The sequence below is a fragment of the Dendrobates tinctorius genome, unplaced genomic scaffold (assembly GCF_039654945.1).
Source record: "Dendrobates tinctorius isolate UK_male_01 unplaced genomic scaffold, ASM3965494v1 ptg000254l, whole genome shotgun sequence".
Lineage (NCBI taxonomy): Eukaryota > Metazoa > Chordata > Amphibia > Anura > Dendrobatidae > Dendrobates > Dendrobates tinctorius.
Genome location: NW_027361921.1, coordinates 25,815,905 through 25,842,520, shown reverse-complemented (window position 1 = coordinate 25,842,520; position 26,616 = coordinate 25,815,905). Strand labels below are relative to the sequence as shown.

Here is a 26,616-nt window from a genome sequence, read left to right as displayed (position 1 = left end):
TCTCAGTCTGCCATGTCCACTGCTAGTTCCACCATATGCAACTCTCAAGTCCAGCTCACCCTACCAGAGACTCTGAGTAGGACAAGAAAGCACTCATCCTATCATCCGCGTACACTGGCTTTGAACGGCCACATTGCCAAACTAATCTCGTTAGAGATGATGCCCTACTAGCTTTCCACTAGCTCATGGCCTTCGCAGTACCACTGTCATGGTTAGGACATGGTTAATGTTCTGTTCTCACAGGGTTGACTTTTGCCGGCCTCTCTTTGGATCTGGGAGGGGTATTTATACTCACTCCAAACTAGCATTCTCTGTCAGTTATACTGCTGTTCTGGTGTGTCTGACCCCTGGTGTGCATGTACTCTGCGTTGCTTGTTTGCTTCCTGTGTATGACCCGGCTTGTTCCTTCACTCTGTACTCTGTCTCTCGTTTTGGTACCATTGTCTTTTCTGGTTCTGACCTCTTGGCTTGGCTATCGTTACTCCGTTACAGTTTACCCCTATTGTACCGTCTAATGCCCGTTCTGGTTTTCTGATCTATTGCTACGTCCTGACTATCCTTTCTGTCTAATCCTTTGGTACTGTATTGCTATCTCATGCTTTGACCTCGGCTTGATCTGGTTTCTGTCATGGTCACGTGTGTCGGGTCGCAGATGATACCGCAAGGCGGACCCATAACACACGTGACCCTGGATACACCGCCTCCAGTGGGGCGAATTTAAATAATAAAACGTGCAGGTGGATACGCCGCCTCCACCTGGCGAATTTAGGTATTACACGTTATACATACAATAATCAAATAATAAAGGGGGAACCTGGGAAACTTTAACAATGGTGGGCCCTGCGATAGGGAATGGGGACATGGAGACCTCCTAAGCTCCCCTGAGCCAGTGTCCCTGCACTCCTTACATTCCCTATACAGGTTCCGCACCTGTCGCCGCACACGTACCTTAACGCCCTTGCTCACCCTGACCCTAAACCCTCACTAGGGAATGGGTCGGTGCGGAGACTAATCCCACCACTGCACTAATAACACACATGAGGAAAGAGACAATACAGGGGAAACACCACTTAGCTTTGCTCTGTTGCGTGCGCTCCTAGCAACAGAGCCCACCACCTGCGTGCGTCTTCTCCTCCACCCAGATCCATCACCATAACAGGATCCTTCACCTTAGTGCAGCCTTGGAGCAGAGTCCACCACCAGTTGCAGCTGCTTAGAACCAGAGTCCCAAGGAAGAGTTCAGCTTCTGACACGAAGTCGAGCATGCTTGAGTCCAGCTCAGCGGCCAAGTCCCACATGGTGAGTGCCACTCTCCATAGTCGCCACTCCACCAGACCATGCAGACACTTCCCGCTGACTCCATCACTGCGACCCCACCAGGCCATGCCAGCCCTTCGTCCAGACACCATTGCTGACACTCTTCCCCCCTGGCTGAGCTGCACAGGACTCCTCTTCAGCTCCATCCTTCCACCAGGCTCTCAAACTCAGAGTGAACACACTCTCACAATATCACAGGCAGTGATTGCACACCCCTAGCACACCTTTATAGGGTGTCACACCTGATTCATAATTAAGTGCACAAACCTAACCTAAGGTGCAATACCACAACCACCACCGGGGACAGTCAAAACACCTTTGAACTTTCCAAAGTAAAAAAGTTCACCCAGTGCAATTTAAAACTGTCAGATCATAACAGTACCCCCTCCTTAATGAGGGGCCTCTGGACCCTCAAGACCACCCCTCATTAGGGAAACACCTACAGCAGGGACACCCAGATCCTGAGTTCACCCCACCACTACCTGACACTTCAGGTTTATGACAAACACACCGCTGGTATTGGCAATAAAGTTCGTTTTGGAGGCACCACTCATCTCCACAGCGCCGGCCTGGGGAACGAGTTTATGTAAGTGTATGTTTGTTAAGAGCTGATCAGACTCCACAACACATTTCCACAAGATGTTTTTTGGTGGCACCATACACGCTCGTTCACACACAGGTCCGGACCTGAACGTTTATTGCATACATTCGTTTGTCATAATTGGTGAACTCATTCTGAACTAGACAGCAGAGGCGTCCCCCTGCATCACCACACTCACATCCCCGCAAATCACCAAGGGGTCACCACCCTCCAACCCTCTTCACCATGAGGTCTGCACCTCCCAGGGTTGGTTAATGGCGAGGGTTGAGATTTGTCCCTACTCCCCCGCAGCACACCTGCTGCTCACACCAGGAGGAGAGGGAACGCATATGGAGGAAATATACACTCACTGGCCGCCTCCACACGGCCAGGAGGGGCGGCTTCTACGGTGGTATTTGAAGATTTGGCGTAAACCCCGCGGACTCTACATCAGTCTGCTCATCACTGGAACGCACCCCTTCACCTCGGGGAACACCAAGCAGCTCCGTGGGGCACCATTCCTCCCACCTGCCTGGGTACGCCCACGTGCATGAGCAAGTCCCGCTCCCCAGCAGCGACTCCAGGGGCTTTTGCCAGACCCGCAATTTGCCAAAGCCGCCATTTTGATTTCCTGGTTACCTGAGCAGAGGCCCCAGACCCTGATAACTGCTGCTGCAGCGGCTCTAACACACCTTGCCGCTCCCCACTCACATCAGTGAGGCCCGGCAGCAATTACTCAGTGGTCTCCACATGGCCAAAGCTCACCAGAAAAAAAAAACTGTATGGCCTGTGATAATGTCATGGTCACGTGTGTCAGGACGCAGATGATACCGCAAGGCGGACCCATAACACACGTGACCCTGGATACACCGCCTCCAGTGGGGCGCATTTAAATAATAAAACGTGCAGGTGGATACGCCGCCTCCACCTGGCGAATTTAGGTATTACACGTTATACATACAATAATCAAATAATAAAGGGGGAACCTGGGAAACTTTAACAATGGTGGGCCCTGCGATAGGGAATGGGGATATGGAGACCTCCTAAGCTCCCCTGAGCCAGTGTCCCTGCACTCCTTACATTCCCTAAACAGGCTCCGCACCTGTCGCCGCACACGTACCTTAACGCCCTTGCTCACCCTGACCCTAAACCCTCACTAGGGAATGGGTCGGTGCGGAGACTAATCCCACCACTGCACTAATAACACACATGAGGAAAGAGACAATACAGGGGAAACACCACTTAGCTTTGCTCTGTTGCGTGCGCTCCTAGCAACAGAGCCCACCACCTGCGTGCGTCTTCTCCTCCACCCGGATCCATCACCATAACAGGATCCTTCACCTTAGTGCAGCCTTGGAGCAGAGTCCACCACCAGTTGCAGCTGCTTAGAACCAGAGTCCCAAGGAAGAGTTCAGCTTCTGACACGAAGTCGAGCATGCTTGAGTCCAGCTCAGCGGCCAAGTCCCACATGGTGAGTGCCACTCTCCATAGTCGCCACTCCACCAGACCATGCAGACACTTCCCGCTGACTCCATCACTGCGACCCCACCACGCCATGCCAGCCCTTCGTCCAGACACCATCGCTGACACTCTTCCCCCCTGGCTGAGCTGCGCAGGACTCCTCTTCAGCTCCATCCTTCCACCAGGCTCTCAAACTCAGAGTGAACACACTCTCACAATATCACAGGCAGTGATTGCACACCCCTAGCACACCTTTATAGGGTGTCACACCTGATTCATAATTAAGTGCACAAACCTAACCTAAGGTGCAATACCACAACCACCACCGGGGACAGTCAAAACACCTTTGAACTTTCCAAAGTAAAAAAGTTCACCCAGTGCAATTTAAAACTGTCAGATCATGACAGTTTCTGTCTCTGTCTATGCCACTTCGTAACATTGTCCTGTAGTTACCTTTCTAGGAGTTTCCCTGCAGCTCCTAGCTCCGTGGAGCTTAGGCCACGCCCCCAGCTGTCACGTGATTCAGGTCCTGGAGCATGCATTGTCATCACTGCTGCCCACTCCGCAGGTATCTTTGTGCACAGTCTTTGTACTCAGGACACGTGCTCTGGCTCAGTGAGCAAGTGCAGTGCATTGTTCCTGACATTATAACTGACCGTTTCAGTTTTTTTTCCTCTGAAGAGAAAAAAAAAGTGTGTGTAAAGGTACTGTCACACTTAGCGATGTACCAGCGATCCCGACCAGCGATATGATGCGGTCAGGATCGCTGGTACATCGCTAAGTGGTCGCTAGTGAGCTGCCACACAGGCAGATCTCACTAGCGACATCGCTGGGGACGGGGGTCGCTACTTACCTGTCACACCAGGCGATCCTGCGTCCTCCCACCCGGCTCCACGCGTCGCTCGTCGTCACAGCAGGAAGCGCCGCAGGAAGCTGATGACGAGAAACGGACCAGCCTGTTCTCGCGCGATCAGCGATGAGCAGCGGGGGAGGGGGTCATAGGTAAGTATCAGACACAGCGATATCGCTAGCAATATCCTTATAACGTCAAAAATTATAGCGATATTGCTAGCGATATCTCTTAGTGTGACAGGCCCTTTATCCTCATGGATCCCATACAAGCCTTGGCTGATCAGGTCAAGCACCTGACCCAAATGTTCCATAAACTCAATGTGGAACAGCACATGATGGCCCATACCCAGCAACAGTTGGTGGTTAATGTGCAGCGGGCTGTCGATGCAGGGGATTCTAGTTCTGGGGGTAGGGATGTGTCATTAGCATTCCCCGAATCTCCGGTCAAATTGCCCAACCCTTTCTCAGGGGATGAAAAGGAGTTCAGGTCTTTCAGAGAAGGATGCAAGCTTTTTTTTTCTCTAAGGCCCCGCTCCTCCGGGGATGAGTTCCAGAGGGTGGGGGCATTATTTCCCTACTTCCGGGGGCTCCACAGGCATGGGCTTTCTCTCTGTCTTCCTCTGCTCCTGAACGTATGTCAGTGAACTTGTTCTTTGAGGCTCTGGGGCACATCTATGACGAGCCTGATAGAGTGTGTCTGGCTGAGGATATGGTGATGAGTGTGACACAGAGGAGGCACTCTGCTGAATGGTTCTGCTCAGAGTTTAGACGTTGGACCGCCGAAGTATCCTGGAATGACGCCGCCCTGAGGGGGTTGTTTCGCAGGGGCCTTTCTGACCATCTGCAGGACGCTCTGGCATTACATCCGCCTCCTAATACCCTTGAGGACACCATGATGCAGGCGGTCCATATTGACCGGAGACTCCGTGCTAGAGGAATGATGCAACAAGAATCTCCCTTGTACCCCAAATTGTGTGACACTGCACCTGTATCTGAGCCCATGAAGGTTGGGTCAGTCTCGGTTAAGGAGAAAGAGAGAAGGCACCGTAGAGACAACCTACTATGCTTTTACTGTGGAGCCTCTGGACATTGGAAAAGGAATTGCCCTTCCTGCCCTTCTTCAGAGAAACCAGCAGAGAAACGACTGAGTCTGGGCAGCAATCGAGGAGGTTGTCCAGACTCCCAGGTACATTTTTTCTCACATACAAAAATGGTGCTCCAGGTTGAATTGGAAATTGCTGGCGGTCCTGCTATGACCACCGCCTTTATTGACTGTGGTTCCTCCATTAATCTGATTGATGCCCAAGTTGTGACTCTTAATAAGATAGGGACAGACAGGTTAAAGGACCCTGTTAAAATTGTGGCTGTGGCTTCATCCCCTCTTACCCGGGATGGAATTTGTTTTATGTCTGAAGTTTTTTCTATGAAAGTGAGTTCCACTCATGTGGAAAATTTAAGTTGTTTCATTATGAATAATCTGCCTGCAGGACTGGAATTGGGAATGCCCTGGTTGCAAGGCCACAATCCTCTTATTGATTGGGTGAAGGGGGAGATCACCCGATGGGAATGTAATGATAATGGTCTGTGTTGTAACCTGGTTCCTTTTGTCAATCCGATAAAATCCGTATCTATGTCATCTGTCAGTCTGGAGGGTATTCCGGAGTACCTGAGAGACTTTAAAGATGTGTTTTCCGAAAGCGAGGCTGAGGTGCTCCCACTACATAGATCATATGATTGTGCTATCGATTTAGCATCTGGAGCCAAATTACCCAAGGCTCGTTTGTTTAATTTGTCCGGGCAGGAGCGCCAGGCTATGAAAGAGTACATTAAAGAAAGCCTTCTCAAGGGGCATATTAGGCCATCGGTCTCACCCGTGGCAGCGGGGCTTTTCTTTGTAAAGAAAAAAGATGGTGGGTTGCGACCGTGCCTCGACTTTCGAGAACTGAACAAAATTACTGTTAAGAACACGTACCCTCTCCCGTTGATTCCTGATCTATGCCATCAACTCACGGGGGCCAAATGGTTTTCTAAGCTCGATCTACGAGGGGCTTATAACCTTATAAGGATCCGGGAGGGGGACAAATGGAAAACAGCGTTCCTGACAACTGAGGGGCTGTTTGAAAACCTGGTTATGCCCTTTGGCCTCACTAACGCTCCTGCGGTTTTTCAGAACTTTATTAATGTTGTTTTTTCTGACTTGATTGGACGTTACGTAGTCATTTACCTGGATGACATCTTGATTTACTCTGAGGACAGTCAGTCACACTTGCATCATCTGCGTACGGTGCTTATGAGACTCCGGGAGAACCATTTGTATGCTAAGCTGGAGAATTGCTCATTTTTTATGCAAGAACTGTCTTTTCTGGGTGTAATTGTATCCGGGGAGGGATTCCGCATGGATCCAGGGAAGGTTCAGGCCATTACAGATTGGGTGCAGCCTCATGACCTGAAGGGGTTGTAGCGATTTCTGGGCTTCGCTAATTATTATAGGAAGTTCATTAAAGGGTTCTCGCAGGTGCTAAAACCCTTGACGGACCTCACTCTTAAAGGGGCAGATGTAAAAAATTGGTCCGTGGCCGCAAAAATGTCCTTCCTGGCATTAAAGAAGTGTTTTACTACAGCCCCTGTGTTGGTACAACCCGATTCGTCAAGACCTTTTATCGTTGAGGTCGACGCTTCGGAGGTGGGAGTGGGGGCAGTATTGTCACAGGGCCCCTCTACCCTGACTAACCTCAAACCCTGTGCCTTTTTCTCTAAGAAGTTCTCTTCGGCCGAGAGAAACTATGATGTCGGTAACAGGGAATTGTTAGCGGTTAAATTGGCCTTCGAAGAATGGAGGCATTTTTTGGAGGGGACCGCTCATCCCATTACGGTCATCACTGATCATAAAAACCTGGACTATATCAAGTCTGCTAAGAGATTGACCTCCAGACAGGCTCAGTGGGCACTTTTTTTTCTCAATTTCATTTTACCATCACGTTCCGAGCAGGGTCTAAAAATGTAAAGGCAGATGCCTTATCCCGAAGTTTTGATTCTGTGTCCCCTCCAGAACCTCCTTCCTCCATTCTTCAACCAGTAGTGGTTGTAGCCGAAATCTCCTCTGAGTTACAGAGAGAGATTCTGGAAGCACAAGCACAAGCTCCCAGGAATAAACCCCCAGGTAAATTGTTTGTACCCAAACAATTCCGTCCCACACTCTTTCAAGAATTTCATGACTCTGTGTTAAGTGCACACCCTGGCTTTGCAGCTACCCGGGGGGCAGTAGCTAGGGGTTTTTGGTGGCCCTCTATGGGTACTGATACAAAAAGGTTTGTGAATACTTGTGGGGTGTGCACGCGCTCTAAAAGCTCTCAGGTCCTGCCGGCCGGGGAATTGGTGCCTTTGCCAATTCCGGATAAACCATGGCCACACCTGTCCATGGACTTTATCACTAACCTTCCACCTTCCAAGGACAACTCAGTGGTATGGGTAGTGGTTGATAGATTTTCTAAGCAAGCCCACTTTGTGCCATTACCTGCATTACCATCCGCTGAAACCTTGACCCGCTTGTTTATACAGCACATTATTCGACTGCATGGAGTGCTTGTGAACGTGGTGTCGGACAGGGGTGTGCAATTTGTGGCCAGGTTTTGGAGAGCGCTTTGTATGAAGTTGGGGGTCACGTTGTCATTCTCCTCTGCCTATCACCCGGAATCCAACGGACAAACGAAACACACCAACCAGTCATTGGAGCAGATTCTGAGATGCCTGGCCTCCTCCAGACAGGAAGACTGGTGTGAGGTATTACCCATGGCAGAATTTTCATTCAACTGTCGGATTAATCAGTCTACCGGAAAGTCTCCCTTTCTGGTCAATTATGGGTTTGTTCCGCAGTTTGGGGAATTTTCCCGTATGGATTCGGATTGCCCTGGTGCCGAGGGGATGGTACAACAATTAAAAATCCTCTGGAAGGAGGTACAGGGGAACATCTCCAAAGCCCAGAAGAAGTTCAAACATTTTGCAGGCAGGAGGAGGGGGGTGGTTCCTGCATTGTGGGGGAAAAAGTCTGGTTTCCACCCGTAACATCAAACTTAAAATACCCTCTATGAAGTTGGGCCCCAAATTTATTGGCCCGTACAAGATTGTAGAGGTGATCAACCCAGTGGCATACAGATTACAGTTGCCCACCTCCTTAAAAATCTCTAACCTCTTCCACAGGTCCCTATTAAAACCTGTGGGGACAGTTAGAGAAGATCCCTCATCTGTGGCTCCACCATTGTTGGTAGCGGGTCAACTGGGGTACGAGGTAGAGCGCATCGTTGATTCGCGGTGGGTGCACCGGGGACTTCAGTACCTTATCCATTGGAAGGGATATTCCGTTGAGGATCGGTCGTGGGTTCCGGCCAGTTCGGTGCACGCTGATCGACTGGTGCAGACTTTTCATTCCAGGTACCCTGAGAAACCTAGGGGTCCAGTGGCCCCCCATTAAGAGGGGGGTACTGTCATGGTTAGGACATGGTTAATGTCCTGTTCTCACAGGGTTAACTTTTGCTGGCCTCTCTTTGGATCTGGGATGGGTATTTATACTCACTCCAAACTAGCATTCTCTGTCAGTTATACTGCTGTTCTGGTGTGTCTGACCCGTGGTGTGCATGTACTCTGTGTTGTTTGTTTGCTTCCCGTGTATGACCCGGCTTGTTCCTTCACTCTGTACTCCGTCTCTCGTTTTGGTACCATTGTCTTTTCTGGTTCTGACCTCCTGGCTTGCCTATCGTTACTCCATTACAGTTTACCCCTATTGTACCGTCTAATGCCCGTTCTGGTTTTCTGATCTATTGCTATGTCCTGACTATCCATTCTGTCTAATCCTTTGGTACTGTATTGCTATCTCGTGCTTTGACCTCGGCTTGATCTGATTTCTGTCTCTGTCTATGCCCCTTGGTAACATTGTCCTGTAGTTACCTTTCTAGGAGTTTCCCTGCAGCTCCTAGCTCCGTGGAGCTTAGGCCATGCCCCCAGCAGTCACATGATTCAAGTCCTGGAGCATGCATTGTCACCACTGCTGCCCGCTCTGCAGGTATGTTTGTGCACAGTCTTTGTACTCAGGACACGCGCTCTGGCTCAGTGAGCAAGTGCAGTGCAGTGTTCCTGACAACCACGCTATGACCTACCCAGCCGGCACTTCTTTTCACGAAAAGCCATCCCAGCCCTCCACATGTGGGTCGCCCTCCCAGGGGTGTGGGGTACTCGGTACCGGGCCGGTGTCAGGGGGATGTGTCACAGCAGCGATGACCCGGTCCGTGGCCCTGGGTGCCCAATATCAATGGCGGTGATGTAGTTAATGGTAGAATAGTTTGTGACGCCACCCGTGGTGTTTGGCAAATATGGTGTTAGGCCAACGCTGCATACAGATCTGCTGGGACTGATGGTATGTGCAGCTTAGATGGTAAAGCTCCCCACAGGTGGAGCTGTAGTCCCAAGGCAGTGTAGATGTAGCTGGCACGGGGATGTAGAAGTGCCGAAAGCGTATGGAACACACAAGACACAGTGGTTGTAGTTTCTGTACCTTTACTGAGTATATGCAGTCCAGAGTCCTGATTACAGATGGTATTGGAGTGGTTAGCCTGGAAGCAGATCAGGATTCTCTCTCAGCAGAAGGGCTGTGCAGTCTCCTTCCTAGTGCTTTGTAGTGTGAAGCACTCCAGTACTTAGTTACTCTGAAGTGCCTCTCTTCAGATGTTCCTAGAACTTTACTTGTATGACAGACAGCTGTAGCCTCTCTCAGGGACTCCTCTCCTGAGTCCTGGCTCTCTATTCAATTGCTGTTGTGTCCCAAGTCTTTGGTGAGAGCAGGTCATTTACAGCCTCCTACTCCTCTGGTATCTGTGGCAGGACTGTTAGTATCTGTACCACCGTGGAGACCAGGCTCCAGTCTTTGCGCTCTAGCAGTGAGGGAGCTCTCCTCCAGGAGGAGCTCAAACTCCACCCCGCTGCACACGTGGACCTCCTCACACTATCTGACTACTCCTTTCTCCTGACCCTCAGAGTGTACTCTGCTCCTCAATCCTGGTTCAGAGCTCCCCCTGGTGGCCCGGAGTGGAACTGTGTTGCATGCATTAGGTTAACTGCTGGAGAGACCCATCACTGCTTCCAAGCCTGGCATTACCCTCCCCTGGAGGAAGGCAAAGCCAGTGTGGCAACCATACCCCTGGGGGCGCCACATTCCCCCCTAGTGCAAGTCAGCACTCCTGGGCTGAAGAAAAACAACATATAAACATTTTAACAGTAATAGTTGTACAAGATTTAAAAATGAAAAATGTACAAAAACCAAGTGCTCAAAAATGATCCTATGATGATAAGTCCAGCATCAATGTCCATGGTCCATTCCTGGGCAAGTGGTAAGAGTTTTTGACCACACTCAAGTCCTGTGGTTCAGTGTCCATAAAACAAACCAAAGATAACTCTTACAGGTCACCTGTAGGTACAAAACTTAGAAAACAGTTACATATTTACATTCAATTTCAGTATTCACATTTTACTTTATATGCGAAACCTAACTGGTAGTACATCCTGTGTGGTACGAGTGGATCTGCGTAACACTGGTGTTGTAGTGGTCCCTACCAACCGTCTGGTCCTAACTACCGGTGTAGTGTGTAATGCTCTAGTTCTACGTAGCACAGGGACACTAACTGGTCTGTGAACTCTTGGACTCACCATGGGCACGACAGGTTCACCACTGGCAGGGCGAGGGTTCTCTGACTTCACTGCTGGTGTGGCCTCTGTTGCCTGATTTTCTCGATCTTCAAGGTCTTCTTGAGTCCTATTCTCCTGTGCTTCTACTTGGGGAAATAACAACACCGTCACCACGAATGCATCATTAACACTAGTCCAATTCGCAGGGAACTCTCCCAGCATGGTACTGACTGTCTTTTCTTCCTCTGTAGGTGGGATGTTATCTGATCCTCCCGCTTTTTCTTTCAACTGGTCAGGGCATAACTTCAAGTGATCCCTGGACACCGCTGCTGAGGTCTCTCCTTCATCTTTGCTAACAAGGCATACTTTGACATTATCAAAGTTCAAGGGCAGAATTGTATAGGGCTCCACTTCCCATTGATCATCCAGCTTATGCAGTCTTCTTTTTCTCTTGAGAACTTGCTCCCCCGGTGAAAAAGGAACAGCAGGTGCATTTTGGTTATAAAGTCTCTCCTGCTTCTGCCTTGCCTTAGCCAGACTCTTCTTCACACACTCCTGTACCCTTCTGTACTGCTGCTGTCTCTCCTTGTCCCAGTCAGCATCTGGTGTCGTTACTTCAGGCATCAGGACTCCCATGTCCAAGTCAATAGGCAGCTTACGAGGCCTTGCTCTCATCAGGTACGCTGGAGTACAGTTGGTAGAGTTCACTGGGATATGGTTGTAGAGGTCCACCAGATTGGGCAACTTTTCTGGCAACAGATTTCTCTCCTCCAAGGGCAATGTCTTCAGTAAATCAATCACTACCTGGTTCATCTTCTCGCACATGCCGTTGGTCTGTGGGTGATAAGGTGTTGTCCGGATCTTCTTACACCCATATAAGTTGCAAAATTCATGGAACACTTCTTCCTCGAAAGCTGGACCTTGGTCTGTCAGCACCCTCTCAGGATAACCATGTGGCCTACAGAAGTGCTGTTGGAATGCTCTGGCTGCTGTCCTGGCCGTTAGATCTTTGACGGGCACAACCACCAGGAATCTTGAATAGTGGTCCACAATGGTAAGGGCATAGAGGTAGCCTGACCGGCTTGGAACCAGCTTCACATGGTCCAGGGCTACCAACTCCAGGGGCTGTTTGGTGATGATTGGCTGTAAGGGAGCTCTCTGGCTGTCTCAATCCTTTCTGCGCAGGTTACACTGTCCACACTCCCAGCACCACCTCTCAATGTCCTTCCACATGCCAGTCCAGTAGAACCTCTCTCGGAGCAATGTTTCCAACTTCTTCCATCCAAAGTGTCCAGCTCTATTGTGGTATGCTCCTAGGACCATTGATGCATCTCTCTTTGGGACCACTACTTGCCAGACCAGCTCATGTGTGCGGGCATTGATACTCCTCCGACACAGCTTCCCTTCATAAATGAACAGCCGACCTCTTTCCTTGCACAACTGATGAGGTTCTTCAGGAGCATTCAACTCTAGGCGTGAGTCACCTTGTGTCAGCTGCTCTTTCACCAGGCGGACTGCAGGGTCATTATCTTGCGCTTCTGCCCAATCATGATGGGCAACGGATTCAGAGTGACTTCCTTCAAGCCAGGCCACCTGTTTCTCACTCCTTGAGCACGTTGGGCCGCCAGTGGCTGGTGGAAGGGAGGCAATTCTACCTCTTCCAGAGCCTCAGGGTCTTCTCTTGCATCGGGCAGATTAGGCATTGTTAAATATTAATAATCCGTTAATTTCTTATTACACCCAGTTCTGTACATTGCTTTAGCTTACACGACATAGGCTATTTTTAAGCTTGGCTCATGGTAGAAAGACAGCTCCATATATGTAGAGACCATGTGCTTTAGGAGACGTATATAATTCATGGCTAACTGTAGAGGGCGCGCCTCTTCTTCCCTCACCATCATGAGAGACAGACGCAAGATGACATAACTCAACAGCTGGTATGTTACTTTAGTACGAAGAAGTCGAACAGAGAGACAGACGCCATTTGCCATGTGGGTTCCCGGAGAGAAAGAAGAATACATGCTGCTTTGCTATGAACAATGGACAATATCTCACCTCTTTTTATTCACCTGTTTTTCTGTAATAACCTTTCTTTGATGGAAGAATCCAAATAAACCACTATATTTTTATCTGGTAACTAGTCCTGAATATTTTACAGGATATGCATTATTTTACAGGCATCCTGGATAGCGCATCAGCATTGGCATTCTTGTGCCCTGCCTGGTACTTGATGGTAAACTCATAATTGGATAACCGAGCCATCCATTGCTGCTCCAGTGCTCCTAGCTTGGCAGTGTCCAAGTGGGTCAACGGGTTGTTGTCCGTGAAGATTGTAAATTTGGCCGAAGCTAGGTAATGCTTGAACCTTTCGGTGACAGCCCAGACTATGGCAAGGAACTCCAGAGTGAAAGAACTGTAATTATCAGGGTTCCTCTCAGTGGGACGCAGCTTCCTGCTGGCGTCGGAGATCACTCTCTCTTTTCCATTCTGTACCTGCAACAGTACTGCTCCAAATCCCACGTTGCTGGCATCCGTGTACAGCACAAAGGGTTTGTCATAATCTGGGTAGGCCAGAACTTCACCTGTGAGAGCCATCTTCAATCTGGTGAAAGACCTCTCCAACTCTTCAGTCCATTCAAATGTGGAATTCTTTCGCTTGCCTTTCTTGGACTGCCCCACCAGAAGGTTTTGCATCGGGGTGGCTATTTCAGTAAGGCCTTTGATGAATCTCCGGTAGTAGCCTACCAGTCCAAGGAATTGGCGTACCTCATGGAGGTTGCTGGGCTTCGCCCAGTCCCAGATGACTGTGACCTTGTCGGGATCTGGTGCCACACCTTCTGCACTGACCACATGACCGAGGTACTGCACCTTAGGCTTCAGGAGGTGGCATTTTGAAGGCAGAAAGACATTACGGCAGAAAGACATTAACAGAAAGACATTAATAAACATAAAATATAATGCATGTATAAAATCTAATTAAAGGAATGTTTGCTTGCCAATTAAACGCGTCCGCTCACTGATGAAAAATATCACAGAACTTCCGGTCAATATCTCAGGCGTTCCAGTTTACACGAACCAGCGTGTCGCTTGTTCACCGATAAGATATTCTCCTTGGGTCTGTTTCCTTGAAGAAGGGATTTCTTGTCTGGTCTTAAAATTGGATTTTCTCCGGCACTTGGATGAAGCAGTTGGGAACTTTGGTTCTGCGCAGATAATTGTTTTTCCACGATCCGCTGGGGCGCCAAATGTTGGAGGTGGTTTCCCTTCCTGAATATTTCCTATATAATCAATAACTCAAGTTTGGGAGAATGACAAAGATATTTACTGACAAGTAAAATAAGATAGTAAAAAGACAATTCAAACAATAATATAACAATAAAACCTTTCTTCAATGTCCTAGAATTAGATAAATACCAATACAAATATCTATGTAATACAAGTATACTTAGCAATGGTTCTTCATTGCAATAATGAGAGAGAGAGAGAGAGAGAGAGAAATTGCCTTGATTCTTCCTCCATTTATACCCAGATTTCACATTCACACCCACATACAACCCATGACTCCACCCTTCTTCCGGTATCTTCTGTGGCAAATATCCAATCATCTTCCTGTAATAGAAACACTGTCATTGGCTGAAGTATTCATCATTTTCCTGTAGATTGCATCCTTGTATTTAGGATAAAGTCCTGGTGTCAAAAGGCCTGAGGGTATTCAGTTTAGGCCAAGACTAGATGTCCATCTGAAGAACAATAGTTTATCATCCAAACACCACAGACATTGTGTATCAATATACATATACATAGGCCGGAGACAGGATGTCTATCTCAGGAACACTGGGTAATGGAAACCCACAGGAGCTGTGTACGTATGTAGATAACCATAGGTCACAAACAGGATAGAGGCTATTCATTCAAGACCTCCACAGTGTGCACCTATATCTTCTATTATGTTGGAGGGCCAGTATTCATTTTGTATGCAGATGCACTTTTATCTTATGTCTAAAAGGACAACACACAAGAACTTAGGTCTTCTCAGGTACACAGTCTTGTATCTGGTTTCAGCTCTCAAAAACTCAATATAGAGTTTAGTGATTCCTATGATGCATAGATTGTCCATGTTATCTTCCAACATGGGCTGTCTACTATGCTGGGCTGTATACTGTGCTGGGCTGTATACTGTGCTGGGCTGTATACTGTGCTGGGATGTATACTGTGCTGGGCTGCATGCTATGATGTGCTGTATACTGTGCTGGGCTGTACACCATGCTGGACTGTATACTGTGCTGGGCTATATTCTTTGTTAGGCTATATACTGTGCTGGGCTGCATACTGTGCTGGGCTATATACTTTCCTGGACTGTATACTGTGCTGGGCTGTAAACTTTTCTGGGCTGTATACTGTGCTGGGCTGTATACTTTGCTGGGCTATACACTATGCTGGGCTGTATACTGTGCTGGGCTATGTACCTGTCATGGTATGCCTAGGTTACATTAGGCAAAAACCCCGGGACCCCTGCGATGTCCCTCAGACTAGGGGAACCCTGTATGTCCCTCAACCCAGGGTTTACACTGAAGGTGTGCCTGCCTGAGCCTCCACCCTGTCCCTGTCTCCTGTCCAGCCCTAAGCTGAACCCACCACCCTCCACCCAGTGAGGGGACCAGACACCAGACCCCACAAATACGTATGGACAGGGGTAAAAGAAACACCACACAGTTAATACACAAGGGAATACAATAATGTGCAAGGGCAACCAAATATATATATAACAGATTGGAGAAAGAACCACTGAGGGATATACTGCACCAGATATCAGACGCTCCAACACCACCACTGCTGACCGGTATTGCTAGCACTAGGCTAAAGCTATAGTCGGCGACGCCCATAGTCAGGACGAACTATTTAAAGACCAAGGGTGTGGCCCAGCCCTCAGCCAGCATGACAACCTGGTTAACCCTATCCCGACTGGAACAGAATACCCAACAGGGTATTACCGCTGTCTGCCGGACACCCTGGTGTGAACAGTGTCCGACATGACAGTACCATGCTGGGCTGTATACTGTGCTAGGCTGTATACGGTGCTGGGCTGTATACTGTGCTGGGCTATATACCCTGCTGGGCTGTGAACAACGACAAAGCAAAGTCCAGCAATAACGTGAGCAATCCAGGATGCTGTTAAAAAAATGTTTCTTTTTATTCATAAATCCATTAAAATGCAATGGTCCAAGCAGTTCAAAACAGCAATAACGCAGGAAAGTCGTGCAGATAGGACTACGCGTTTCAGCGGTAGAACCCGCCTTCTTCACGGTCCAGAATCTAATCTGCTTTCCAAACATGGAACCTTATATACATCCCACTCCAATCAGGGTAATTATAAACATATGTGAGAGACTTAAAAACATGTGCTATAAAAGCAGATCAAACATATAAACTATCCACATATTGATCAGTATACAACATGCATAAAGATTATAAGGAAAGAATTCAACATATTGGAGAAAAGTACATTAGGAATGTCCAATAACCTGACCATAAGATTTAAGGCCCTGTGCACACAGTGCAGACTCCGTGCAGTTCCGCAGCAGATTTGGCCCTGCAGAACCGCAGCAGAAAAGCAACAGAACAGCACGTGATGCACAGTACCATTTAAGGCTATGTAAAGCAAAAAAGGCTGTGCACATGCTGCAGATTTTTCTGCGCAGATCTGGTGCAGAATAAAAGAAGCAGCATATCGCTTCTCCTGTGCGGCTCTGCTGCAGCTCTCCACCTGCTCCATTATAGAAATCTGCAGGCGGAAACTGCAGGGGAAATCCGCACAAAAACTGCACCAAATCTGCGACAAATCTGCAGGCAAAACGTAGATCATCTTACCTAAAGATTTAGCAAAATCTACGCGGAAAATTCCACAGCAGAATCGGCACCGTGTGCACATAGCCCCAGTGGTACAAAAACATAGAATAATAATATTAACCAGCATTATATAATACAAATATATCAATAGTGCATAATGATATCCAGGCGGTTATTAAAGCCCTGTGGCATGCGAGTCCCCAACTCAAATATCCACCTACTTTCTCTTGCAAGCACTTTTTTATGAAAATCTCCCCCTCTCAATGGTTTTTTTACATGCTCTATGCCCATAAAGGAGAAACCGCGTAAATCCCCATTATGTTTTTTTGAAAAATGTCGGGATACTACTGATGCACCAACCATAGGCAAATTACTAGCGTCTGATAGGTGTTTGCGGATTCTAGTTTTAAGGGGGTTCATCGTGCAACCTACATATTGCATACGGCATATATTGCAATTAATTAGATACACTACATTCTCCGTATTACAGTTTATAAAAGAACAAACATTAAACTGTTTTTTATTGGAGATAGATGTAAATGTTTTAGATTTATTAGCAAAACCGCAGCACTTACCGATATTGGCACCGCATTTAAAAAATCCTGTTGTTTTTAACCAATTGCTAGGGGAAATTTTATCCGGATCTTTGAACATGCTGGGTGATAATAATGTAGCTAAAGTCGGGGCTCTTCTTGCCACAAAGGCAATATCATTATTTTCCACAATATTTTTCAAAATATCATTCTGAGATAACAAGGGAAGATATTTTTTGATGATTTTAACAATAGAATTAAACTGAGGACTATAATTGGTACTGAAAACCACCCTAGATTTTTTAGAGTCAAACTGTCTTTTTTTCTCAGTAGATTCCATCAGCTTAACCCTATCCATGCCTGCTACCATTTTCCTGGCTCTGTCCAAAGACCAATTAGGATACCCCCTTTTTTTAAAATTATTACAGGTCATTTCAATTCCTTCTTCCAATTTGTCCCTAGATGTAGTATTCCTTTTTAGTCTAATAAGCTCCCCCACAGGAATATTCTGAATGACATGTTTGGGGTGATTAGAGGAAGCCATTAAAATACTATTGCATGCAATGGATTTTTTATAGGGAGATATCAGAACCCCATCATTGTCCAGATCTGCGGTCAGTTTCAAATCCAAGAAGTTAATTGATACCTCATGACCACTACTAGTAAATTTTAGATTGAAATCATTCAAATCCAAATAAGAAAAGAAACTTTTTGCAGACGAGAGACTACCCCTCCAGACAAATATCAGATCATCAATAAATCTCCCCAGCCAAACAATATTATCCTTGTATGGGTTATCAATATTAAAGATATAATTTTCTTCCCACACAGACATAACCAGGTTAGCTAGGGAAGGTGAAAACTTGGCACCCATGCTCACACCCTGTGTCTGGAGGAAATATCTCTCATCAAACACAAAATAGTTGTGGCTTAAAAGAAATTGAATTGAGGAGACAATAAACCTCTGAATGGAATCCTCATAATTACTGTATCTGGACAAATAATATGTGATGCATCGTAACGCGATGTGATGGGGGATAGAAGGATATAACCCCACCACATCGCAAGATAACCACACATAATCAGATTGCCAATGAAATTTTTCCATAATCTGTATTATACTTTTGGAATCTTTAAGATGACTTGGTGTTAATGGCACTAAAGGTTGAAGATAAAAATCAACCCACTCCCCTAGTTTCTCACTAAATGATCCGATCCCAGACACGATAGGTCTGAGAGGGGGAGGAAAAACCTCTTTATGAACTTTAGGGAGTGAGTGGTATATTGGGACAATCGGTGGGCTGTATACCGTGCTGGGCTATATGCTATGCTGGGCTTTATACTATGCTGGGCTGTATACTGTGCTGGGCTGTATACTATGCTGGGCTATATACTATGCTGGGCTGTATACTGTGCTGGGCTATATACTATGCTGGGCTGTAAACTGTGCTGGGCTGTATACTGTGCTGGGCTGTATACTGTGCTGGGCTGTATACTGTGCTGTGCTATATACTATGCTGGGCTGTATACTGTGCTGGGCTATATACTATGCTGGGCTGTATACTGTGCTGGACTTTATACTATGCTGAGCTGTATACTATGCTTCGGCTGTATACTGCGCTGTGATGTGTACTGTGCTGGGCTATATACCGTGCTGGGCTGTATACCATCCTGGGCTATATGCTATGCTGGGCAGTATACTGTGCTGGGCTGTATACTATGCTGGGCTGTATACTGTGCTCGGCTGTATAATTTGCTAGGCTGTATACTGTGCTGGGCTGTATACTGTTCTGGGCTATATACTATGCTGGACTGCATACTGTGCTGGGCTATAAACTGTGCTGGGCTGTATACCATGCTGGGCTATATACCATGCTGGGCTGTATACCATGCTGGGCTGTATACTCAAAACTTGTCACGCTTTCCCAGAGCTGTTTAAAAGATGAAAAATGAGCTGTGATTGGTTGCTATCAGCAACAGTTTTCTTTGTAGACAGATGTCGTAACTGAGGCCTATTATTCTTATCACTTCTTTGGTGTTATCGTCCTTCTGTAAAGCTGGAAATAACACAATCTATTACCGTGCCAACACTGACCACCCTCTGACACAGACTGCAGGGGGAGCCCAGTATCACACATGATAGAATTAGATACACGGCTCAGCAGTCAGTATCACACAGGATAGGATTAGATACACAGCTCAGCTGTCCGTATCACACAGGACAGGATTAGACACATGGCTCAGCAGTCAGTATCACACAGGATAGGATTAGATACACAGCTCAGCACACAGTATCACACAGAATGGTATTAGATATACGGCTCAGCAGACAGTATCACACAGAATAGGATTAGATACACATCTCAGCAGTCAGTATCACACAGGATATGATTAGATACACGGCTAAGCAGTCAGTATCACACAGGATAGGATTAGATACACGGCTTAGCAGTCAGTAACACACATGATAGGATTAGGTACATTGCTCAGCAGTCAGTATCACCCAGGATAGCGTTAGATACACTGCTCAGCAGACAGTATCACACAGGATAGGATTAGATACACTGCTCAGTAGAGTTGAGCGAAACAGGTCGGTCAGATTCAAAAATCGCCGACTTTCGCTAAAGTCGGGTTTTGCCGATCGAAACCCGACCCTAGCGTGAGGTCGGCCATGAGGTTGTCGATCTGCGCGCCAAAGTCGCGTTTCAAATGATGCTTTCAGCGCTTTTTCTCACCCAATGATGGAGGACGCACATTGTGGGCAACACGATGACATGCACAGCGTCCAGCACCATCTTAGAGAAGGGCATTGAAGTGATTGGCTGGCTTTGTGTGGCATCACAGTGGGTATAAAAGGCTGTGAATGCCGACCGCCATCTTACTTCTGCTGATCTTATAATAGGGAGAGGTGCTGCTGCTGATTCTGAACAGGGAGAGCGTTAGGCAGGGAAGAAGAAAAAAAACTGCTTCTGCTGATAGCGCTTTTCACTGTACAGTTAGTGTGCAGAGAAAGGGGAGGATTTTTGTTGTGTGCAGCAGCGCTGGTGGTGATTAGGCTGCCTTTTATGGCTACCTGCTAGCTGCATTGCTGTGTGCACACTGCTGTTCAAACTGCTTTTATCAAAGCACTCCAAATTTTATTATTTTGTCCTGGTGAGTTACTGAGCATCCATTTTTTTCACACACTGTCTAGCGGTGTACGCTCCTCACACACTACCGTGTACCGGCTGGTATCACGGACAAATAGAAGCTATCTGGGTGTGACTCTGGAAGAAAAAGCCGAGGAGTTTGTCCGTTTTTCCAGACCTACACCTTAGAGTTGTGTCCGTTTTGCAAACAGTTTCGTATATCTGCTGTTTGATTACAGTCAAAACTAGACAGAGACAGCGTGTGTCACTCTCTATACAAATACACGGAGCTTGACAATTTTACATACACACACCCTACAGCGGTGTACGCTCCTCACACACTACCGTGTACCGCCTTCTAGCACGGACAAATAGAAGCTTCCTGTGTGTGACTCTGGAAAAAAACGAGGAGTTTTTCCGCTTTTCTAGACCTACACTAGAGTCGTGTCCGTTTTTCAAACAGTTTTGCTGTTTGATTACGGTCAAAACTAGACAGAGACAGCGTGTGTCAGTCCGTATACAAATACACGGAGCTTGACAATTTTCAATACACACATCAAATAGAGCTGTCCGATTCTCCAACAGTATTGTATATCTGCCGTTCGCATTACAGTCACTATTATACCTAGTCAGCGTGTGTGTGACACTCCGTAAATACATATACGGAGATTATTAGTTGCACAAAAATCGTATACAGCTGTACACTTCTGATACATTTCCGTATATCTGCTTGTTGAATTACGGTCTAATACATACTGTGAGGGCATCTGTGACTAACATAATATATACATTGATTTAATTTGTTTAATACATCTTACACAGCTGGACGCTCCTCATACAGTACCATCTCTCTGCTGGTGTTTTTGATACATTTTCCCAAACATGAGGAAGTATGGTGGAAGAGGCCGCGGGCATGGGCAGGGGGGCGCAGCTGGTACTGATGGTGGTGGTGCATCGGCTGGTTCTGGCAAAAGCACAATAGCAGCTAAGGCAGGAGGTGTTAAACCTGCGTCATCCTCTGGCCCAAGAAGGCCTGTAAGGTTGCCTTTTCTTGGTGTAGGAAAACCGCTTTTAAAGCCGGAGCATCAGGAACAGGTTTTGGCGTACATTGCCGAAACAGCCACCAGCTCTATTGCCTCCTCTTCTGAACGATTGAAACCTGCAAGCACGGAGCCGTCAGTGCAGGGTTCTGGTCATAAAAAACCCCTTTCCTTGTGTCCTTCACCCCCACCAAAAGTTAAGGATGCGGCAGCCCACACATCAGATTACTCTACTTTCACATACCATGCCTGGGTTATCCAGTCAAATCCTGAATTCCCCAGTCCAAGATGAATCTGACATGGAGTGCACTGATGCACAGCCACTGCTAGATGATTCTGCTGGTACATTGACCCACAGCACTACATTGCCCTCGCAGTCTATTGAGCTAGAATCTGACCCTGATGAAACCCAGGTGCTCCTTCCCGCATACTATACCACCTTACACGGTGCCATAGAGGAAGTTAAAGAGGAAGGTGCAGATGACTTTGAAGAGGAGGTGATGGATGACCCAGTTCTGGACCCGGATAGGCATCCATTCGGGGGAGGAGGGTGGCACTGGCAATAGTTCAGATAAGGAAAAGGATCCGCAGCAGGCATTGACATCGCAGCAGAGGTTATCTAGCAGGCCCGTAGCTGTCCTAAAACGTGGAACAAAAGCTAAAAGAGTTGCAGGACAGCTTGACCAGACGGTCAACTTAGCACAGCGTGCAAGGCCAGAAAATGTTTACCATAGTAGGAAGAGTGCAGTGTGGCACTTTTGTCCAAAATCCTACTGATGAGGCAAGGGTTACCTGTAAGAAGTGCGGAAGGACTTTTAGCCGAGGTAAGCAACTCAGAAATTTGAATACCAGTTGCATGCTTAGACATTTAATTAACATGCACTTGCAAGTATGGATGGACTACAAAACCTCAGGTAGCACATGTGCACCTGCTCCTACTGAAGGTAGCCAACAACGCTCCATCGCTACCCCCACTGTAAGACCACCGCCACCATTAAGCACACCACCAGCACTAAATGTGGAGGTGTCGTCGCAAGGCCAAAGCACTCAGGGAATCACAATGGTTTTGCAACACAACACTGAATCTAGGCCATCACCACCAATACCATCACCAACCCCCTCTCACTCCATCCAGTCCACCACTACTTCCCCATATGCAGCTCTCCAGTCCAGCTCACCGTACCAGACTCTCTGAGTAGGACAAGAAAGTACTCATCCTCTCATCTGCTTACACTGTGTTTGAACGCCTACGTTGCCAAACTAATCTCATTAGAGATGATGCCCTACTGTTTGGTTGAAAGTGAAGCTTTCCGCGACCTTATGGGCCTATGCTGTCCCACGCTATGACCTACCCAGTCTGCATTTCTTTTCTCGAAAACCCATCCCTGCCCTCCACCAGCATGTGAAAGACCGCATTGTCCATGCACTAAAACAGTCAGTGAGTGGAAAGGTGCACCTCACAACGGTTTCATGGACCAGTAGGCATGGCCAGGGCCGTTACGTGTCCATCACTGCGCACTGGGTTAATGTGGTGGATGCAGGCTCCAATGGGGACAGCGGCGGTGGAGCAGTGCTGCCTAGCCCACGGTATAGGAAACAGTTGGCAGAAGGCTTTTGCTCCTCCTCCTCTTTGTCTATCAGCGAAAGCTCGTCCACAGAGCGCAGTCGCACGAGCACTACATCCGCAGCTGCCAGTGTTGCACATGAGGTGTCCCACTATCGAACAGCTAGTGGTAAGCGTCAGCAGGCTGTGTTAAAGATGATGTCTTTGGGCGACAACAGACACACCGCGGAGGTACTGGCCGACTACTTGCAGCGACAAACTGAGTCATGGCTGGGCAGTCTACATCTTGAGGCAGGCAAGGTAGTCAGTGATAATGGATGTAATTTTGTGGCAGCCATAGCCCGTGCAAAACTCACACACATACCTTGCCTGGCTCACACTTTGAACCTGGTGGTGCAGTGTTTCCTTAATAATTATACAGAGTAAACATCCCTGCTCTGTAAGGTGTGAAGACTGTGCTCGCACATCCGTCGCTCGGCCGTACACTCCAGTCATATGCAGAAGCTGCAGCAATTGCTCCACCGCCCCAAGCACCGCCTAATCATAGACATTGCAACAAGGTGGAACTCCACCCTGCACATGGTTGAGAGACTGTGCGAACAGAGGCAGGCTGTATTGCATTTGTGGGAGGATACACGGGCAGGCAGTTTGAGGGAAGACATGGAATTGTCGGGTGTGCAGTGGTCAAAGCCGAAAGAACTCTGTAAAGTCCTTCAGTGTTTTGAGGAATGCACACAGCTGATAAGCACAGACGATGCCATCATTGCCATCATAAGCATGAGCATCCCACTTATGCGTCTGCTCATGCAAAGTTTGACGCACACTAAGGATCAGGCGTCTGCAGCGGAGGAGGGAAGCCTTGATGACAGTCAACCATTGTCTGGTCAGGGAACTGTCCTGGATGAGGTGGAGGAAGAAGAGGAAGAGGAGGAGGATGAGGGGGATGAATATTTTGGGCAGGAGGATGTTTCTCAGGGGGCAAGAAAAAATGTTGGCGTTCCAAGGTCAGGTACAGTGTTTGTGCATGACTGTAGGGATGTGGATTTGCCAGAAACTGCTCCTCCACCCACCATGGGCAGTGCATCATTGACACCTGGAACATTGGCCCACATGTGCGATTATGCCTTGCGGATCCTAAAAAGGGACCCCCGCATTGCCAAAATGATGAGGATGACGACTACTGGCTGGCCAGCATCCTCGATCCACGCTACAAAGGTAAATTACGCAACATCATGCCACAGGAGAACCTAGAGCTAATATTGGCTAACAAACAAGCAACTCTGGTAAACCGTTTGTTTGAGGCTTTCCCAGCACACAGCAGCTGTGCTGGTTCTCCCACAAGCCATAGTGGGCACAATGGAAGAGGTGGTCGTGGTGCACACAGCAGAAGTGGCGTTGGAGACAGGGGTTTAATGACCATATTGTGGAATGATTTCTCAAGTACCGCTCACATGACTGCTAATACTGCATCGATTGAAAGTGACAGGAGGCAGCATTTGTTAACTATGGTTACAAACTACTTTTCCTCCCATATCGATGTTCTCCCTCACAGGTCATTCCCCTTTGACTATTGGACCTCTAAACTGGACGCCTGGCCTGAATTGGCACAATATGCCTTACAGGAGCTTGCTTGCCCTGCTGCTAGTGTGTTATCTGAAAGAGTCTTCAGTGCTGCTGGATCAATCCTGACAGAATAAAGGACCCGTCTGTCGACCCAAAATGTTGATGATCTAACCTTCATTAAAATGAACCTCCCTAACTGGGCTGCCCACCCCTCCCCCAATGGCTGGGTTCACGTGCCGTTGCTCTGAACAGGTGGATGGGCCCACTGATGGCCGACGGCAATGGCACAGGCCCCCTCATAGTACAATGCAGTGTCTCAGACGGTGGGAGGGCCCACTCGCCATCAGACACACCAGCTTACTATGAGGGGCCCTGTGCTAGTACCGTCGACCACGATTGTGCCCCCCTGCTTGGTTATGACCACAGCACTTGCAAGTTGCAATACTTACCTCTCCCTGCTCCACCGCTGTGTAGTCTGGGCAGTTAAATCCTTCACAGGGGCGGCCACTAGAAATTTGGTGTATTGATCAATGATGGTTAAGATGTAGCTATGGCCTGTCCTGCTGGCCTCTACCTTCAGATGATCAATGGCTACCATTTGAAATTGGGGTCAATTTACAAGCGGATGTAGTGGTGGTTTATGATCACCTTTCACAGTTGTGATAGTCACAGACGTGTGACATTCCTGGCACCATTTTTCAATGTCTCCTCTCATGCCAATCCAATAGAATCGCCTACAGCCTGTGGCTTCTGTCTTTTGCACTCCAAAAATGACCAGACACATCATGATAGGCAGTGAGGACCATGTCTACATCTCTCCCTGTGATCACAATTTGATGGAGACGAGTAACGGTGATGTGATCCACGCTACTGCAATAAAGCAATCCTTTCTTCACAATGAACCTTTTTCGCTTTCACAGACACAGTAATTGAGGGTCAGCATCGCCTCTGTAACATCTACCAGGAGGTTTTCCCGCGATGAGTAATTCCAAAATTTCTGCTAACACTCAACTTTGCGTCTATACTTGTATCCATGTAGTTTCCAGTAGCGGAGATTCTTGACTGGCTTACTGAGATTGAAATATAAACGAAGATTTAAAAGTACCACAACACGGTATACTGGGGTACACTATGAATACCTTGCCCTTTTTCTACTTTTTTAATTCTGGTGTAATATATAGTGAGCCTGTGAGTGTCTGTGTCTGACTCCAGAAGTATAGACGGAAATTTAACACTAGACTGGACACCTAGTATGTGCTGATACAGTACCTTGTTTCAAAAATTTGTATTAAGGTATCATCTTTAGGATAACCAACTGTGGGGGGGGGGAACCTCTTCTTGCCGCAGACAAACACGAGACTGAGACAGAATTTGTATTAAACAGGTCCGTTTTTAGTGCCTATCCTTCTGTCGACAACAGCAATTCACCACAGCCGTTTCACATTTCTCTGTACACAGGCCCCGTACCTTCACTTCCTTTGTAACTATAACCGTGGCGTCCTCTGTTGCTCTTCCACTGTGGCTGGCCTAGGCCCAACCACCACAGCGCTGCACCAGTCTGAGCACACCGTCCATATGATAGCCCCAGGCCGTCTTCGTCTGTGGCTACCATCCTCTGGGCCACCCCTCGTGACCGCCTCAACTGTCAGTCCTCTCTGGAGCCTTTCCACTGTCTCTATTTCCTCAGCAGAACTTCCTCTTTACTGTGCTCCCTTCGCTGACTGACTCTTCCAGAACCTTCCCTCAGTCTTTTATACTTCCAGTTCTGGTAACTCCGCCCACCATCACCTTACAGTTTCTCTGACCAATGGCAGTTATTCAGTCCCACTCCTACACTCTCCACTGCCCTCCAATGGGCAAGCAAAAACACTGCACCTTTCTCTTTATCTTAGCGGTTTCACACCTACACTGCGCTACACCTCTGCTTCTCAATACAGGCTGGTTTGTCTGTCAGTCCACCTTCCCTACATCATCCTTAGTGAGTGAGTGTGTGTGAGTTATGCCTTCTATATATACGGTGAATCGGAGAAACAAATTTTTACACTATACTCGATAAAGC

General features: G+C 47.6%; 1 pseudogene; it reads left to right on the top strand.

The window, feature by feature from the left end:
• Positions 1 to 26,616, top strand: part of LOC141067759 (carboxypeptidase O-like) — a 1,273,696-nt pseudogene that overhangs the window by 448,968 nt on the left and 798,112 nt on the right.